We start from the raw sequence: 19,580 nt of genomic DNA on the forward strand, positions 1-19,580 counted from the left end.
TTTAGGGGCTATTAGAATAATCCAGTGACTTAGAAGCAGTGGGGATTTGACAAGTGATACATCCTGAAAATAAAACCAATGGGATGTAGGGTAAGAGGAAGAGAGTACTCAAAAATAACTCTTAGCTTTTAGTCTGGGCCAGTGAAAGGATGGAGCCGCCTCTTAACTCAGATGACAAGAGCTGTGGGTGACACAGAATATGAAAAAATAATCTTAGGGTGCCTGGGTGGCTCAGTGGGTTAAAGCCTCTGCCTTCAGCTCAGGTCATGATCCCAGGGTCTTGGCATCGAGTCCTGAGCAGAGAGCCTGCTTCTCCATCTCTATCTGCCTGACTTTCTGCCTACTTGTGATCTCTCTCTCTGTCTAATAAATAAATAAAATCTTTAAAAAAAAATCTTAAATCCCTAATTCATGATATTCCAAATATTTGAAGATAACTGCCATGCCCAGATAATAATCAAGTATAGTCATTTTTGCTCTAATGGACCTATGTGTCCCTAAAAAATCATCCTCCATGCAAAATAGCACAATAAAAAACTAAAATCCCATAAAGGGATTATGGGAAAGCATAGGGTTGGAGCTTAACATCCGAAACTTCTTTTGGTGATACATCAAAAACGAAAGGGCACAGTTTCACATGTGTTAAATGTTTGAAATAAATATGGTACTGTGCCCTGAAAAGAACTAGAAGTTTGCTAAGTGGGCTCTGGAAGGGTTGCACTGTGTGATTAATCGTGAGTCAATGAAAGGAGACTTACCTAAGTGGCGAGGCTGGTGTGGAGGTGGGAGTGGTTCGGTGCGGGCGATGAACCACACCACAGTAAGGCAAACTTCTGGAGCCTTACATCCTGAGGCATGTTTTCCTGCCTTTAAGATGAATGTCCTTTAAGCCATACATTTATAATAGGTCCCTGTTTCATCAGAACTGAAAGTTTGATAAAGTATATATGCTTCTTCTTTAATTAATGTCTATATTTCCTAGAAATTCTTTTTTGGACTTGAAATTGTTAGCAATGTTTGAAATCATGAAGCCGGCGACTACTAGCATCAAAAGGAACTAATTCTGTAGGATTTAGCAAGTTTCACTTGAAGTCTTTATATACAGATAGTGCTTTCCTTTTTACACAGACTGTTTGGCATTTTGAACCAGGCTTCGGATGTTGCATACGAGTGTGTTTTGGTTTTTGTCGTGTGTGTGTGTGTATGTGTGTGTGTAGAAGAGTTCACAGATACAAAAGAACGACAACATGTAGTATTGTGGAATAAGACACATGGTGACCCAGGGTGGCTGGTAGATGTCTGAGGTGTGTGCTTGCGTATTCTTATGCAGCTCCGTTCAGCTGGGTGCAGTTTTGTGTTTCTAAGGGAAAAAACTGAGCAGGAACAAATGCAAAATCCATGGTATTGTCCAACTGTTCCCTAATATATCAATTGCACTGAAACAAATGTCCAATTCCAGAGCAAGTATTATGGGAGAACTAGCTGTACTAATTCTAATATAGGAGAATTTAAAAAATACTAGAAAAGTCAATTGTATAGAAAGCAAGAGAGGATTTGGAATCCCGGTGTAAGCTTGATGTAAAGGAAGGGTGTTTGTGGCTTAAGCCAAATGTAGTTAAAGCAGGACTTCACTTCATGGAGAGGAAAATGAGTGAGAAATCCGTGCGAGACCTCATATGGGGGAAGAGTTTCAGTAACTTCCAATCTCTACCCGACTCTAGGACCGAGTCCCGGGCAGCCGAGAAAACACCCCTTCCAATGGGCTCGCCCATGGCCTTCTGGCCCCAGCAGGGCTGAGGAGTAAGGATTGCTTAGTAATTGCTTGCCCTGTGCAGAGCTTTACCTTGACCCTAACCGGGCGCATTAGCACGGGCCCAGAGGCCCAGCACCTAAATGAAATGTAGCTCAACTCTCAAGGAGCCCGTGTCTCAGCAAATAAGAACCACATATAAAAATGAAGACTTGGTCCCATATGTCTTTAAACCCATGACGGTTACTGCTGATATGATACTGCAGGGGAAAATGACTTAGATTTTTGTTGGGTAGATGGATTTTTGGGGTCTCTCTGTGCAATTTTCTTTAACATAGTGGGGTCTTTGTCACTGTAATGAAAACTGCCTTCAGCTGGAAGGAATAAAAAGAGGAAGAGAGAGAAACAATAGCAGCCCAGAAGCAGAATTTTCCAAATAAATTAAACACTTTTGAGACACGGGATTTATATTAGAAACACTGATAAAACCTTATCCTTGAAGATGTGAAGATCGAGGCTCTTAAGATGAATGTAAATAGCAGTATTACCGCTGCAGGCATCAGTGGGGATCTTTGAGAGTTCGGAAAGATAGGTACGAAAGGAGGGGTGCCACAAGAAAGGGTCCCAGCCAATAAAGAGTGTTTGCAAAATCTTGGGGAAATCTGTGCAGCTTTGAATAATAACACCTTTCACTATTGCTTCTTCACCAATATTATATAAAATAAAGCAAAGAGAAAATAACAAAAGGGTAGCTTCTTGTGTGCTTCATTGATGTGAACAAATGCAGATTTTTCAGTATGTCTTCTAGTGTGTGTGTGTGCATGCGTGCGTGCTTGTGTGCGTGCGTGCGTGTGTGTGTGTACAGAATTCTGTGCTTTAGTTAAGCCCAGGACCCAAATCAGGATGTTTACACCTATTCTTAGCCGATTATAGATGTGACCTTAGATGCAATTTCCTACTTACAAGTATAAAAAATGCTCGCCTCTGAGTTTTATGGGTCAAGTTTGATGAGTTGATGCATATGAAAATATTTTTCAAGTAATAATCTGCTGATCGAAGATTATTGTTAATGGGATATGGAAGGAGAGAAAATTGTCAAAAAAAGAGGAGGATTGCTTTAGTTCCTCCAGCTCCCAGGGGAAATGTGTGTTTTGCTAGTGGGGGAGCCAGGGCAGCTGGGTGTGTGAAAAACAGAGAAAGAGAGTGTGCACATGTTCAAGTGTTTGTAAATGCAAGAGGGACAGCCCTTTATTAGGCAATAGATATGCTGAGTTTCAGGTTTACATTACCAGGAGACTTGGAAAAGTTGAAACTCAGCCTAACTAGGGCTGCCAATGGCCTCTAATGAAAATTTCCATTTGGAGAGACTAGATGTTGACTTGGCATGGCACCAAACAAGCAGCCTGCTGCAAAATTTTACACCAATTGTATTTCTCCTAATTAAACCCTGTCTGACCTCAGCATTAAGAAACAATTTGTTTCAGGATATAACCAGCACACATAAGCAATTACATTCTGTTTGCCCCATTAGCATTATTTGGCTCCTTTGCTATCCAGGGCTGCTACTGCAGCAAATGCTGCCCTTGAGCCAGAACTATAAAAAGCCTGGAGTGTTCAGAGGCTTTTTCCCCCATACCAAGAACTAAGAATATCATCCTATTTGAGCCAAGCCAAAGATTCTGGGAACAGTGTGCTTCTGTGTTTATTATGAGGGAGTATATATATATATATATATATATATGAATATTTCTTATGATTTAAAAAAGACTCTACTTATAAAAAACCTGAGGAAGCTATAATAATCTAAGTTTATAATAATCTAAGCTTCTCCGGTATGCTATTTTTCATTTTCCCATTCAGCTATGACCCTTGTGCTTTTACTTTTTCATAGCTGTCAGACTTGGTACATTTTTTAATTTTAAACACCCCACCCCCGGCCCCAAAGGCATCCTGCACAGCTTTCAGTGGGGTTGGGGCAAATGTTCCTTTATAAAAGAAGCATCATACCCATGTAAAAATGACATGAAACAGAGAAACACTTTCAAACTCAAAAACTCTCAGCAGACCCACTTATAAAGTTCATTTCAGTGGTGGGAGCTCTGGGCCCGCATCAAGGAGGTGGTCTGGTCCTCTTGGTCCTGCCACTTTCACCTGCTGGATCTCAAGCTCATCACCTGCCTATCTGAGTCTCCATTTTTTTCTTTTGCAAAATGGGACAGGAGATACCTGAGATATTCCTTCTGTAAAGCTATTATAAAGATTAGGTGACTCATAGGTAGTGTTTCTTTTTGATCTTTAAAAGCTGCAGAGCGTTGGATGGATATGAGAATATTCTTTTCCTAACTTCCTTCTGCATCTTTGAGCTGTAGGCTTCTGTTCTTCTGCCATCTTGATCTGGGAGCTGTGATGAGAAAAACACGGAGGTGGAGAATATTCCCTAGAGGAAGCAGAGAGATGGAGAGGAAGAAAGAATTCCAGATCATCTGCTGGACTAAGCAAACGAAGTAGGTGTCTGTCCTCAGCATTTGGCTAATTTTACCTTTCAAACCTTGAAAAGAGATTTATCATTGGTTTTCCTACCTGTAAAATGGGAATAAAGCCATCTCCCCTCTTCTTCTTTCACGGAGATACTCTGCCAGCTAAGAGTGTTAGGAGTCTCGGAACGCAGGTGGTAAGGAATGGAGCCGGGTTTGCTTCCGTGCTCTGCACCGAGGTGTGTCAGCACGGCTCCGAGACACTCTTCAGAGCAGAGCTTCTCTCTGTGAATCAAGAGCACCTTCTGTTGGCAACTAAGTCTCATGAGCCTTAATAGTAGAGGTACATTTCAGTGTCGAAACAAGCTTACAGGAGACTGAGAACAGAGAAAAGGTGCTTATTGATTAGAATAAACCATAAGTTGAAATACCTCCCTTTCCTCCTGTCACAATTAAAGCCCGTTGTTGTAATGCTGCCTCACGGCAGTGGCTGGAAAGCCTAACAGATCAAGTCCTATTCTGAGTCCTGGGGTCTAGAATGTAGCATGTTACCAGGAGACAAGAACTATACTTTCCAATGGAACGCTTTGACAGGAATCCCTTCTCAGACACTCACAAGCCATGTGGCTTGGACAAGTCCTTTAACGTCACCTGGTACCAGCCTGACTACCTCTTGATTTCCAGGTCAGCATCTGCACTTGGTGTTTCTCTACGAATTTCTCCCACGTCAAAGGCGCTGACATACCTGTTGTATTAACCAGTTGGTGGGTCAGAGATTCTAAGATTATGAAAATGAAGATCCCCAGACTCCCTTGGAGGTGACTATAGCTGGCAAGAGGCCCAGGAATCTGCATTCTTGAGAAGCCACCCCCCCACCCCCCACCCCAGGGAATTAGATGCACTTGGGCTGAGATGAAAATAAAGCTGATTAACATAACTGGCCCCAGAATAGTGTCTGATACAAAGAAGGCATTCAGTAATCTTTGTGGAATTAATGTAAAATGGTGGCCTAGCCTATCCATAGCAGAAAAGACTGCCTTGCCCAGGGAGACGTATAAAAGCTTAGTGGTTGGGATAATTCTTTTTTTTTTTTTTTAAAGATTTTATTTATTTATTTGACAGAGAGAAATCACAAGTAGGTAGAGAGGCAGGCAGAGAGAGAGAGGAGGAAGCAGGCTCCCTGCCAAGCAGAGAGCCCCATGCGGGACTCGATCCCAGGACCCTGAGATCATGACCTGAGCCAAAGGCAGCGGCTTAACCACTGAGCCACCCAGGCGCCCCGGTTGGGATAATTCTTTATCTAAATACAAAGGTCTCAGTTTCCTGTTAGGAAGAGAGGAGGGGAGACATCTACTAAGAAGCAGGGTAGAAAGCCCTGGAATTTTAAAGGAAACCAATGACACAAGACCCTTGTGGCTGGCTTAGGATGAACCACCTCTCTTCTGGAGACGCATCCTCTGTTCTCTCTGTTCCTTTACAGGCTCTTGATTTTTACCTAATTCAAAGCTCTGATGCTGGTATATGCTCTATCCTGCTCTTGGCATCTCTAACATAGCTGTTCTTCCTTTCTCCCCTCATCCCTACAATTCTCTGCCGGTCTATTGCCTCTTCTAACATTTCACTGATATTGATCCGGTTTCCCCACATGATACTTAATGGCTCGGGACTTCACGAGTTCTTTGTACGGGGTTGCTGGTAAAACAAAGGACACCCAGTTCCATTTGAATTCCAGATAAACCACACATCTCTTTTCAGTATAAGTATGTCCCAAACTTTGCACAGGACAATTACAGTAAGAAATTATTTTTGCTTCTTCAAATTTAACTGGACATCCTGTATTTTTATTTGCTGAATCCGGCAACCCTATCTCTGGGTGATCTCCTTTTGTGTCATCTTCGGTTCTTGTTCATCTCTTCATTGTCAAAGGTAGTCAGCCTTCTGTTGACTTTGTGCTGACTTTTTACGTGTGTGTCAACCAAAAGTTTTCAAATTCTACATTCCTAGTCTTTCAATTTGCCCCTTCTTGGTCCTGGTGCCTGTTTTGGTTTTAATCCATTGTTTCTCTCTACCCAGTGTTACCGGCAAGGGAGACTGTTCTAGATCCCTGTTTCTAATGTTAACATAGTCTCTGAAATATACTTGGACAGTCTGGTGTAAGTTTTCTCCCCATGGTGCCTACCTGGTTGCTAATCCTGGAAAAAAAAAAAAAAAAGGAGGGATTAGGGAACTCAGCTTCTGTGGTCTAGCACTTAGTACTCTTGCTGGTAACCAGCAGTGATTGCAAAGGAAAACAGGGATGCCCAACCTGCAGTTCTGTTTCTCACTTCTTGGAAATTAGGAAAAGGGAACTTGGACATCGATGGAAGATCTTGCTCAAGATCTTGAAGATAACTCTTTCTTTCTTTTTCTCATTCCCCTGATCCTTCCTGTCTATCATATTTCCTTCATCTTTTCACAACCTACTGATCATTTCATCTTCTTTATTCACTTGTAATGTGTTACCTGTATGCAATCCATACATATTCTCCTACTGTTGGAGACTATTCTGTTTTTACTTAATAATAACTAATATTTATTCAGTTTCTTCTAAGTGTGACCACTGTGCCAAGCACAATGTTATATAGGTGATTTCATTTCAGCCTTACATCATTCTTATTTCTGTGATATAGAAAACAGACAAGCAGATGCATAAAAGTTAGATGACTTGTGCAAATTTACATAATTTGGTGAAGCCAAACTTTGGATCCAGCTGTAGCTGATATCACAGCCATGCTTTTAACATTATGTTGTATTTCCCTCCATGTAACTTATACTAGGTTCTACAAGAAGAATTACTGGATATTGAAGCTATTTGCAATACTCCTTCAAGTTGGGGCTTCTAAAAGAATAAGCTGTAATCTTAGTATGTGAGAAGACTCACAGTCTTCTGCAAAATCATTGTACTTCAGTTTCGGCCACAAAATTTTCTTGTTAGACCTTTTCTTTTAACTGGTTGGCCTTGACTTAGCACCCTCTCCCAGAGTCTCACTCATATATACACCTTTGACAGCATCATCTGTTGTCCCCATATTGGTCGTTATTTCTTATCATGTATAACTAAAGTGATCCTCCTCTGTCTGCAACCAAATATTTTTCCTTCAACCACAGGATTCATAAGATTCTTGAGGATCAGATCTTAATTTGGAGCGGTGAACCTACGATACAGCTCACTTAAGTTGGGAATGTCCCTGAAGTAACAGGATTCTTTTGTAATTCCACCAATGTCCAGATGAAAATACCTTTCTCTCTTTCCTAAGCACTACTTCTGGAAGACATTGACTCCATATTTACCCCTGATAGAAAGCACGATGATGGCAGGGGTTTCCTAGAGCTCCATTTACCAAATTATCACCCAAACCCAAATCCATTTGTGTTTGCATTATCTCTGCTCAGAGGGTCATCTTGTCTCCAAGAAACAGCATGATTTTTTGTTTGTTTGAAACAAGGGAGAGTAAGGAACATCTAAAACTACAAGGGTATTTTATTTATACTATTAAAAATTTCTCTGTGAAAAATTCTGGTATGATTTTTAAATCTTACATATTATCTGGAGAGTATCTTCCTTCCTGGGAGCCTCAGTCTGAAAGCCAAGAGACTTATTATTTTCCTGGGACAATGCAGAGTGTATCTTCTAAATGCTTTTTGAACTTGGCCTGTCTGGTTAGTTTCAGACTGAGATGTTGAAGGGCATGAGCAATCTTGGAAACTCAGGATAACAGAAAGCTTTTAGGAAGCGATAGTGTCTGCCTAGTGAGCACACACGCATGCTTGCACACACATGCACACTTTCTCAAGAGCCAAGTTTCTGGGTTACACATGGTCAACTCATCCTGAGGTCCAGTCTTCACTGTGAAGGCCAGATTTCTAGTGGTTCATCAGGTATTTGAGCCTATGATCTGGAAATCGCTAAACTGTCAGGATGTCTAAATCCCTGTGATGAGGTCCTCCTTGCAAGACAGTGGGCATGCAAGTTGGTCTTTTAGTCATGAGTGGAAATTTGTGTCACTTCTCAAGCGATGTTGCCCTCATCGATACATATGGACTTCTTTTCACTGTGGGCAAAGTTCTCGGGAGTTGAGGAACTAGGCAAGAGTTCAGCTGAAGAAGGTTGTGATCCAGTTAGGTAAACGGAAGAAAGAAAGTATACCCTCAGTTAGAATTTGAAAAGGAGGAAGAGCTTTATATATAAGTCATAAGGTAGAACCTGATGTGGCAATTTAAAGAGGCAGAAGGCCATATTGGTTAAGAGCCTTGGTGTCTAGATGTAAATTGTGGTTCTACCATTTACTACTTAATGTGTTCATCCATTCATTCAGTCATTTGGAAAACATTCTGTACTACCCAATATACAATATAAGACACTCTTTTAAGTATTGGGGATTGAGTGTTGAGCAAAACCAAGTTGCTGGTCTCCTGGAGCTAAGCTCTGTTGGAGGAGATGGAATAGGTAGATAAATAAATAAGTGCTAAATAATATAATTTTAGTTAGTTACAAGTACCAGAGGAAAATCAAGCAAAATAAGAGAATAGATGCTAAGAATAGGTGCACGCTTCTTTGGATGTGGTCAGGGAAGGTCACTCTGAAGTGACAACAGAAAAGAACCTGAAGAGATCAGGGAAGATGGAGAAGTAGGCTGTATGATCTTCACTGAGGGACCTGATGAGTATGGACCCCAGGATGGGGGGGCAAGACGGAAGCTCCAGACAATTCTGTGACTTGTGTTATTTCCTTTCTTGCTGAGCCTGCTTTGAAACTGCTTAGGTAAATGCTTCGAGAACGATCAATTATTAATGAAAGTGTGTTCTCATTAGGTGCCTGGGAAAAACCATACCTGTCATGACTTCCAAGTATCCCCACATTGCCTGGGAGATCAAAGTGGCCTGTCTGGGGCATGTGGGGAATGTGATTCTAAAAAGAGTCTCACCAACATTGTTTGGGGGCTGAGCTGAGACTCCCTTCACTCATCTTGTAAAAAGGGGGATGGATTGATTGCATCAATTAAGTTTAGCCATCTTCTCTCACCCTACCCTCTCTGGCCCTAGTGTTTCAGAGCAAGATAGAATGGGTTTTTGTTAACATGAATCAGATCTTAGACAACAGGGTGTCCCACGAATGCTGGACTGGGCTGAAACACTAGAATGGACAACAGTGGGACAGAATATGAAGATCTATGTTCATTTCTAGGTAGTGCATGCCAATGGTGGCATGATAAGAACCACCAGGGGGTGAATGGGAGGATGCTGTCTTTATTTAGAAAGGAAAACCTGACATGAAACATTTTATCTAGAAAGAAGTGAGTTAAGGAGAAGATAGCATATAGCCTACTGTAAATCTCCTCCCCAGAGGCTGAGTGCTGGGGGACCAGGGACCCCATCATGTCCACAGCATCTAGCCCAGACCTTGCATGCTGTATAGACCCACTAAATGTTTGTGAAATATGTGGCTGGTGAATGAGCAGTTAAAAATTTATTTTTCTCCGTGGAAGAGCTATTTTTGTGAGAATGGGAATAAATAGTTGTCTATTGTTCTTAAAGATCCACTGTAACAATGAAAACCCTGGGTGCAGATTCAGTACCATGAAGGGAGAATTATAATAATTCAGATCGATACAAAGAGAACTCAGTTGCCTTAAGAGAAGTGGGACTTCTGGACCCTGAAAGTATTCGAATGGGGGACAGATAACCTCTGTCAGCTGTTCCTCCATTGAATGAAAACTTTCTCAAGGAGACATTTAGGATCACTTGAATTATATGACTCCCAGGTCCTCAATGTGGGAGATGGGCAATATGCATTCTGGAAAGTAGGAAATTCTCCAAGGTAGTGGCCGGGTGTATTACTCTGATAGAGTTTGAGAAGATACTCTAATTAAATGAAGAATACCACACAGACATTGGACACCCATATAATTCCTGCTCCCCATCATGCCTTTCCTGAGTCCCTGGATATCACTCCTTTAACATGATTTTTGTTCTTAGGGTCCCCAAGTACCTCTCACTAACATCAGAATGTGGCAGAATTTTGCACTTAGCAGTAGTTGGCCTCTACCGTCCCACTGAATGATAGAAAGCTTTTCCACTTGCTCTTCTTGCTCATGGCCTGTGAATGAAGAATCAATGAAATGAGTTTGGGGGCAGATAAATCCCCTCGAGGTGCTGTGGCCCAATCTTTTCCCTTACACCATTTGCTTTTAACTCTCGTTTGAGCCACCGTTCAGCAAAGTTAATAGCCGCAAGCTCTTCAGGGGAAGGTTTGTTAAAATCATGTCCAAGAAAATAAATATAATGAATGAACAATCTCTGGAGAAAGCCTTGACATTTAAAAAAAAATGTAAATTAGTCTCACAAGGATCTGCTATGAAATAGGCAAAGTGCATTAGTACAAATGAGATATTTTTCCAGCGATTATAGGAGCCATCTCCTGGGGACCACACCTGAACTCTTAAAAGCTGAACCAAAACCCAGTTGTGTACCCAGGAATCTAGCGTGACAGATTTGAATGTATTCCACTAATAACTCTCCTCACCCCATGCCTGCATTTCAGTGCACGGTTCCCCTGTTGTTCAATGAGCTTTGATACAAGGATGCTGGAGCATGGCTTTGAACTCCTCTGAACCCAATTATATCCAGCCATTTGGAAGTGCCATGGTGGGATGATGGTAGAAGAGTGCTCTCTGAACTAGCACACAGAGAGTTCAAGAAGGAGTTGACTATAGCGGGTCTGGCAGCCAATTCATACGTGGAACTGTGCCGCCGATGGCACTGCTGTCTGCCAGCCTGCAACGAGGATAGAGCATAGAAAAGGGAAATTCAATTAGTTCACCAAAAGTGGATCGAGCAAAGTGAAGGGGCAGCTGGTAGCAGCTTTTAGTCTTTGATTTGCACGAGAAATGTCTTGCTCCAGCACGTGGTCCTTGCACTGGGTGAGTGTGTGAAAGGAGTGCTCTTCCCCCGCAGGGAGGGGAGGCATTTTCCCTTCCCCCGAGCATTTCCCAGCTCTTCAATCATAATGGAAGTCAGTTCTCCAGGTGAGAATCCCAGCCTTTCTCTCTCCAAATCAGCTTGGGACCAATTAAGATGACCCCAATAGAAAAAAAAGGAGCTAGCAAGCAGGCTATTGCTCTTCTCCCAAAGGGTCGGTGGTTGACACCGTTTCCTTTCAGACAAAGGGCATGGCCCCAAAGAGGAGTATAGTACCCAGGATTAAAAAGAGAGAGAGAGAGAGAGAGAGAGAGAGAGGGGGCTTTTGTGACCAAGCTCTAAGAGAAGGAGCTGTATTTTATTTATATCATAAATCTGTTTTGTTTTATGGTCTGACTGTAAAACCTTAAAATGACATTTTAAATCTGGACTCTGTAACATGGGTCTGTTTTAGTTGATTGAAGCGTACCTGACCCGCAAACCCCTAAAGTAGCATGGCCATTCACACTTGTCCTCTTTAAAGTTTGGAGGGTTCACAGGGTGAAGAGCTAGAATGGTTAATTTCTCAATTTTGCTGGAGTTAAGAAATCACTGAACCTTTAAAATGCAGCATTCCATTTTGTTAGACTCTTGGACTCTTCAGACAGTGGTAGGCAAAATGGTTTTTCCTGAGCACCCAAAATATATTACAGACGGGGGCGGGGGGCAATAAGCAAGTAACCCTGTGACGGGAACATTCCCAGCATCTGGTGAGGCAGATGTGCTGTTGCCTGGATGTTGCCGCTGCATGGGGCAGGGGAACCCAGGCCAGCCCAGGTCTCCCATGGGAGATTAGACCAACCAATCCCCTGTGGTCTGTCATTTGGGTCCCTTTACCCCATGGCTCCTCAGCACACCCCTCTCTGCCTTCTGCCTCCCCTCTTTGCACTCTGCATCCCACCTACCCATTTTGGTAACTCCCATCTTGCCAATCTTGTGTCAACCCCAAAGAGAACCCCTCGGCTTTTGAGCTTTAAGAAGACACAATGTCCTATCTCTCCTGGAACCACCAGCACCTTGCTAGTCTTGGGAAGAACCAACTCTTTATCTCCTTCTTTTGGCCTTTCATTGTTTCTATGTCAAGCTTTTCCTGATGGATCTAAACTGCCCTAGTCAGAGTGGGCGATTGTCTTGTGGTCTTTTCAGTCTCTCTTTTCAGCTCTACAATAAAAAGCTGAGAGTGACCTCATTCATTCAGAGACCCCAGGCTCAGAACACAGAGAATTCTCTCACTTACTTCTGTGTGAAATAATATATTGATAAAATTTTCTGTTGGATTGATATCATTTCTCTATTGTATGGATCAAACAACATCTTTGACTCCTTCCCGCTACCTTCCAATACATGAGAAACAGCTACATTCTTTCTTCTACTTTTCCAGTGTGGCTCTTACACATTTCTTGTAAGATAGTGAAGACTTCTTTGATCCAGCCTGCTTCCTGCTCTCATAACCTCTTGTCATGCTCCCTACCTGTGGCCCTTCTCCATTTTGGTATATCATATAGTAAGGGTCTCTGCTCCTATGTTCCAGGAACTGGGTTAAACTCTTCACACAAATGAGAGTGTGTCTTTGCTGGTGCCCCAAGGGTGAAGGATTGTTTTTGTGCAAAAAATCTTTGGATTTTCCTTTAATCTTCCTGAATTTGCTGTTGTGTCAGTTTGCCTACTACATAGAGTCCAAATACATTTAACACCCCACGGGCTCACATCAACTAACCTTCTAGATTGATCTAACTATTATTACCTCTAGGGCAAAGCCACTGAATGGCAGAGACTTCTCTGACTTCCCTATATTTCCTTTTGATTACCCATGGTTTTGTTTTTTGTTTGTTTCTTTGTCTTATTTTACCTTTCTCGCTTGTCTTCTGCTACTCCTTTCTCTTGAACGGTCTTTTTTCACCTTCTTTTCCATCATTACCTGGGTGAATCCTACCCATCCATTGGTAAACACTGCTGGTTGCTCAGCATATTTTTTTTTTCACCAAATATTGATTTTCTCTTCTTTCTTACCAATAGAGCCCCAACTGTGTTTGTGTAGAAATGGGGCTCGTTAAAAATATTTCCATCCTCAGAGTCTCTTGCCTTCTGGGTTGGTCTTGTCATCCAGTTCAGACTGATACAGCAGGAGCAAAAGCTTATGAGGAGCACCTGTGAAGCTTCTGCTTTCTTAATATAATAAGCAACTTTTCCCCTTTTCTGTTCCCTTCTCTCTGCCTGGAATGTGGCTGCCATGCCCAGAGGTGAAGCAGCCATCTTGCAACCAAGAGGAAGAGAGTCATATATTAAGGATAGAAGAAAAGAAACGCACAAAGGAGGCTATGGTTTGGGGTGACTTTCTCGAACAGCTTCACCTGTTCTGAACTGCATATATCCAGACTTTGTATTTCAAAGGAAAAATTGAATTCTCTCTGTGGTTAAGTCATTGAAATCAGGTTTCTACATTTAGACAGATACAGTCCTGACACACCGTCCTTCAAGGCTAAATTAAATGCTACATAAATTATGAAAGCAACCACCATAGTCCAAATCTAACATGGAATAGTGAAGTAACTTCCTAATTTCTCCTGCTTCCACAAATTCCAACAACATTCCTGCTATATATTATCTACTCTGCAGCCAGAGCGAGACTCTAAAAATACATACAAGGTCTTGTCATTCTCTGGTCAGCAATCCAATCATCTGATAATGTCCCAAAATCATGCTTAAAATAAAACCTAGTGTCCTTTTAAGTATGCTCTCCACAATTGGGGCCTTGCTATGTCATCCCCTACCACTCTCTCTCTCCTCTTTTCCCTTGGCATCCTTACAGTTCTGTGAATAATCCAAGTGTCTTCTATCACCAGACTATTTGCAGTTGTTCCTCTTTCTATCACTCCCCTAATTCCTTCTGGTCTCTCCTTGAATGTCAATCCTCAAAAAGACTTCCTTGATGAGTCCTTATAAATACCACACTGACCTACGCTCTTTCTGCCTGTACAATATTATTGTTTTCATAACACTTATCACTATTTATACATTATGCCAGCAGACTCCCTGCCAAGTGCTGAGCCTGGTGTGGGGTTTAATCTCATGACCCTGAGATCATGACCTGAGCCAAAATCTTAACAGACTGAGCTAAGGTGCCCCTTTTATCTGCCTTTCTTATTAGAATGTAAGCTCTATGAATCAGTGACTTTGTCTGCTTTATCCACCACAATATCTCCAGCACTTAGAGTAGTATCTAACACATAGAAAGTGGTCAATAAATATTTATGGGATGAATATTGGAAAGAAGGAAGGAGGGAAGTAAGAAAGGAAGTAAGTAAGTCACAGATCTTGGTTGGGGATTTGAAACAGTTGTAAGTTCCTTAAGTAAGAGAAAATGAAGGACTGATTTAGGAGCTGCAATTCCTCTGAGGATGTTTTCCCAAGAATAAGTGACAATTACTTGAGATAACATCTTCCTGGATTCTTCCTTACATCAGAAGATGGTAAAAACACCTTGCTCTTGCCGTTGCTAGAGGGAGTAGTGTTAATGTTGCCACAGCAACGATACATCTTATGTAAAATCTCCAACTTGCTACAGATGTGGTAGCCAGTTTAAAGTTTTCTTGGAGATTCAAAAATACATGCTGTCTTCTAATTTTGCTTAACCAGTTGCTTATGGCTAATAACAAATGATACACATAGTGCTAAAACTGTTTTTGAACTTTGCCTCCTTGGGGGAAGACCAAAAATACTTTGCCAGAAAAGTGTTCCAAATGTAAATGACTGGCATAAGCTCTAGTGCCATGGATCCAAAATTGTGAGGATGAGATTTGTAATACACTAAATAGAAAATAACTTGGTGTCTATCGATGTGGTACGCCCTTGCTCTGGCTTCCTGTACCTCCCCACTTTGCTCCCACCACTACTCCACAGGATGTCCTCCTGCTCTTCCAACACACCATATTGCTTCCCTCTTTGGGGTCCTTAGCATCCTATTTCCTCTGCCCAGTGACACCCAGATATTTTCACAGACTCATTTCTTTCCTTCACCTCTCTGCTCAGATAGCACTTTCTTGGGAAGCTTTTTTCCACCAACCACCCTAAAATGCTCAACAATAGCAGCTGTCACCTGTCCATATCCCTTTCCTTTCCACCCTATGGTCTTCATGTTTTTCTTTCTAACACTGTTTGCTACTCTTCATATGCACATATTTATTGGCTTACTTATTTGTCTCTTTCATGAGAATATAAACTCCACAAGAGTAAGGACACCTTTGGGGCACCTGGGTGGCTCAGTGGGTTAAGCCGCTGCCTTCGGCTCAGGTCATGATCTCAGGGTCCTGGGATTGAGTCCCACATCGGGCTCTCTGCTCAGCAGGGAGCCTGCTTCTCTCTCTCTCTCTCTCTGCCTGCCTCTCTGCCTACTTGTGATCTCTCTCTGTCAAATAAATAAATAAAAGAAAAGAAAAAAAAAAAGAGTAAGGACACCTTTTTGTTGAGTGTTTGTAAGTAACCTTTTATAGTATAGATATGTAACCGTTTATTTATCCATTCAACTGTTGATGGATATTGGGGTTGTATTCAGTTTGGGGTTGTGTTACAAAGCCGTTAAGAACATTTGTGTACAGGTCTTTGTGTAGATGGGTGTTTTTGTTCTTTTTGGGTAAATAACCAAGAATGGCATTACTCTACCATTTAGCAAGAGTATTTAAATTAATAGAAAACGATCCAACTGTTTTCCAAAGTTATTCTAACAATTTACATGGCCACTAGCAATATGTAAGTTCAAGTTGCTCTGAATATTTGCCAACCCTTGGAATTCCAATCTTCTTGATTTTAACCATTTGAATGGGTGTGTGTATCAGTATTTTATTGTGGTTTTGATTTATATTTCCTTGATGACTAATGCTCCAGGGCATATGTCCCTTCACGTACTTATTATTTGTGTATATTCTTTCATGAAATGTCTCTTCATATGTTCTCCCCATTTTTATTGAGTTGTTTGTCTCCTACTCTCAATGTTTATTAAGAGTCAATGTAAGAGCAATTACATGAATGAAGTTCTTGTTGAAATGATATTCCTTGTATTCTTCAAACGTAGTTTCTTGCTAAGGAATATTTTCCTCTTGCTATAAGTAGTATGAGCTTTTCATTATGAGCTGGGAATTATATTCTCATAATATACCCAATTTTGAATTGGACAGAGGAATTTCAGTGTTGAATATAATGCTTAGTGAGGGAAATGATGTTACTCTAGATTTTTGATATGTGTGTTCACTTTCCTACATGTTTTTCTCATTTTCTATTAAGTGTCTTTGGCTTTATTATGCTTGTAATTAAGCAGTTTCAAATTTCTATTCAAAGTAAATGGTATATATCTCAGTTTCTTCATATTCAAGGGTGAATAATGTTGTTTCTGACCCAACACAAGGGAATGCTAGAAATTCCTTTAGTGCCCTGATGTTGTTAGAATGGTTTTGGTGTTCTTGGAATAGTTCAAGGTGACCTTTATATAAAACATGAGCACTAAAGTCATTATTTTCCTGTTTCTCTAAATAATTACTTTTTACCTTGAATAAACAATCCTTTATACTTAGAGCAGCATTTTTATGCCTTTATACAAGTATGACTTTTTTTTAATTTTTAATTTTTTATAAACGTATATTTTTATCCCCAGGGGGTACAGGTCTGTGAATCGCCAGGTTTACACACTTCACAGCACTCACCATAGCACATACTCTCCCCAATGTCCATAACCCCATGACATTGTTTTCTAAAACACTGTATAAATGTGTTCTCCTTGAATTAATCTCTTTCTTTATAGATAAGATTTTGATGTAGGAGCCATGTCTTAAACATCTTTATGTTTCTCATAACCCTCGAAGATCTCCCTGTGCCTAGTAAAATATTTAATACACGTTTCTTAAAGAAGTGTTAGGTGAAGAAGTAGAAGTCATTACTGACTTTTGGACACCAGGCATTCGTTTGTGCAGACAATTACCCACCCAGTCTGGAGCGGATCTATGTGAACTGCCTTCAGGATGTTGAAGAGAGAGACAGCTGGAAGGGACAACCATAATGTTCTCCAAAGGCAGTTGTATTTCAAGAACTAGCATGTCCACGTAGTAGTCAGATGGATGAAACAATCAGGAAAGAGAAAATGTCAAGGAAATGCAGCTGCTCAGAAGCAAAGCAGGACAGGAGGAAGAGGTGATGGGGAAGAACAGAAGCTCCAAAGTCAGAGCCTCTACTACGCCCTGGTGTGGAATGCCGAGGGTTAATTTGCCATAATAAAATCAGCATGAATACTGCCAAAGCGGCCTGAGCAGACCCTCAAGTAAGTAATTAATTCTGGCTGCTTTCCGCTCTCTAGCTTTCATCATTCTTAATGTTACCTAATTGTAAAATTATTCTTCAAACCTTCTTAGTATAAAGGAAGAAAGTGCCCAGATCTAGCCCGCTTTTCTTGAGGGCATGGGTGCCTCCTGCATCTTGGTGGAAGGACCCAAGCTGCTGCTAATTAAGAGTGTATGAACACTTTAGAACTTTTGATCAACTTTCATAAAACAGCCTACAAAAGAGTTCTGGGAAAGCTGTATGATTTTCTGTGTGTACACAGAGCTACAAAACCCAGAGAAACATGGGGCTGAATCTACAGCTTCTCTGGCCTTGACGGATCCTGAGATGGAGATCAACATAAATGACAAGCATGTGACGAGGAGAGAGAAGTTCTTGCCCTGGCCTATACTTTCTGCTGCCATTGAGAATACGCAAAATTTGGGGGACCATTCCACCTCAAAATATGCTGAGGTTTTTAATGTCAAGAGTTTTAAATTCATGTCAGTACAGCCAGATAAATAAAATCTTCACTTTTAAGGGGATCTCTTTATCCCTTGTGTCTTCTTCCTTGAAACATGATGGCTCTCCTGCAGACAAAAGGCATTTCTCTTTCAATGACCGCGGCAGAAGGGACCAAGCTGTCTTTTCCACTGTGATTACCTGCCTAGGCTGTGGGCCTTGGGGTCTCAGGGTAGCCTTGGCAACATAAGTGCAATACACTATTAAAATAATGACTATTTTCTTCAGTCTAGTTAAAAAATAGAAGGGACAGCCTTGGATGGCATTCTGGTCAGGGGGGAAATATCTCATGTGTCTCTGGGGTGAGATATAAAACTGAGGGCTTGACCTCTTTTGGCCATTAAAGACCTTCGGGTCCTCTCCTGTCTCTTTGTTCCTAAAAGAGTAGAGGTAGTGTTAATTCTGTGGCTGGCTAAATCCTAACCGGGGTAATTATACTGTCACCCTATATTCCCCTGGAGATTGAGTTAGAAAAGTTACTCTTTGATCATGCTCTTAAATCCTACTGCGCTGGGCTTTGTAACATGGCAGGTGAAGAATGGCTATTGGATTCCACATGCCTCCCTCCGCTGGGTGAGTGATGCTAATTCTATGTATGTATTCTGCTGAGTGCTTGGGGATCCTTCTGGGAGAAGCTGCTGCAGTAAGCATGAGCTATTATTAGTTGAGTCTCAAAAAAAGAAATTGTTGTTCTAGGCTACGTCCCTTTGATAAATTTTAGTTAAAGCTCCCAACAAATAATTATGAAAAGAATGGGGAAGATTGCTAGAAGTTTAGGGTTTCATTTTGTGTGTATATATATATATGTGAGTGTGTATATATGTGTATATATAGTATTATAATATATGTATACATATAATATGTATATGTAATGTATACATGTAATGTATATACTATGTGTGGACACATATAGCATGTATAGAAATATTTATGTGTGTGTATACATTTTTCTTTGACAGAGCTAAAAATAAGTTCTTTTACACATGCAACCCTTTTCATCATAAAGATCCCAATGACCTATTGGGTTACAGCTGTTTGTAACTGATGAACAACATCCCAGACTGATCTGGCCAGTGAATTGTGGGTTTTGGAGGTGGTACCTAAGCTGGGCAACTTTCAGTGGTTTTGATTTAGAGCCAAAAATTATGGCTGGAGATACATTTAGAATTTTGGTGAGGGATTCATGGAGACACTGATTATAAACTGCAATGAAGCTTCCTAAATGCTAACTGATTAAACTATGAGAAGGAACCACCTAAGTATAAAGAGTATACAGAGCTGAAGACTTGGTGAGAACTGAGGGCTTAAGTAAACTGTCTGGTTGAATGAGAATCCCACTTCTAACTCCAGTGTAATTTTGCACATCAAGCAACAGACACACTCACACGTATAATGCTAGGAGCAAACCTGAACACGACACAAGAGCTAATATTTTTCAGTCTCTTTCTGTGTCTCCTTTTCTTTTATTTATTTTTGGTAACTAAGTTCAAAGAAATAAGTTAGTACTTTCTATAATCCTCCATGGTATATCAATA

General features: G+C 41.0%; 1 long non-coding RNA gene across 1 annotated transcript; it reads right to left on the minus strand.

Moving 5' to 3' along the window:
• Positions 1 to 3,661: 3,661 nt before the first annotated feature.
• On the minus strand, positions 3,662 to 4,725 carry LOC309864409. The gene is made up of 3 exons (XR_014311509.1): positions 4,656 to 4,725; positions 4,331 to 4,509; positions 3,662 to 4,187 (listed from the first exon to the last, which is right to left on the minus strand). It is a non-coding gene; the product is annotated as an uncharacterized lncRNA (long non-coding RNA).
• Positions 4,726 to 19,580: the final 14,855 nt, after the last annotated feature.

The sequence above is a fragment of the Mustela nivalis genome, assembly GCF_964662115.1.
Source record: "Mustela nivalis genome assembly, chromosome: 5".
Classification (NCBI taxonomy): Eukaryota; Metazoa; Chordata; class Mammalia; order Carnivora; family Mustelidae; genus Mustela; species Mustela nivalis.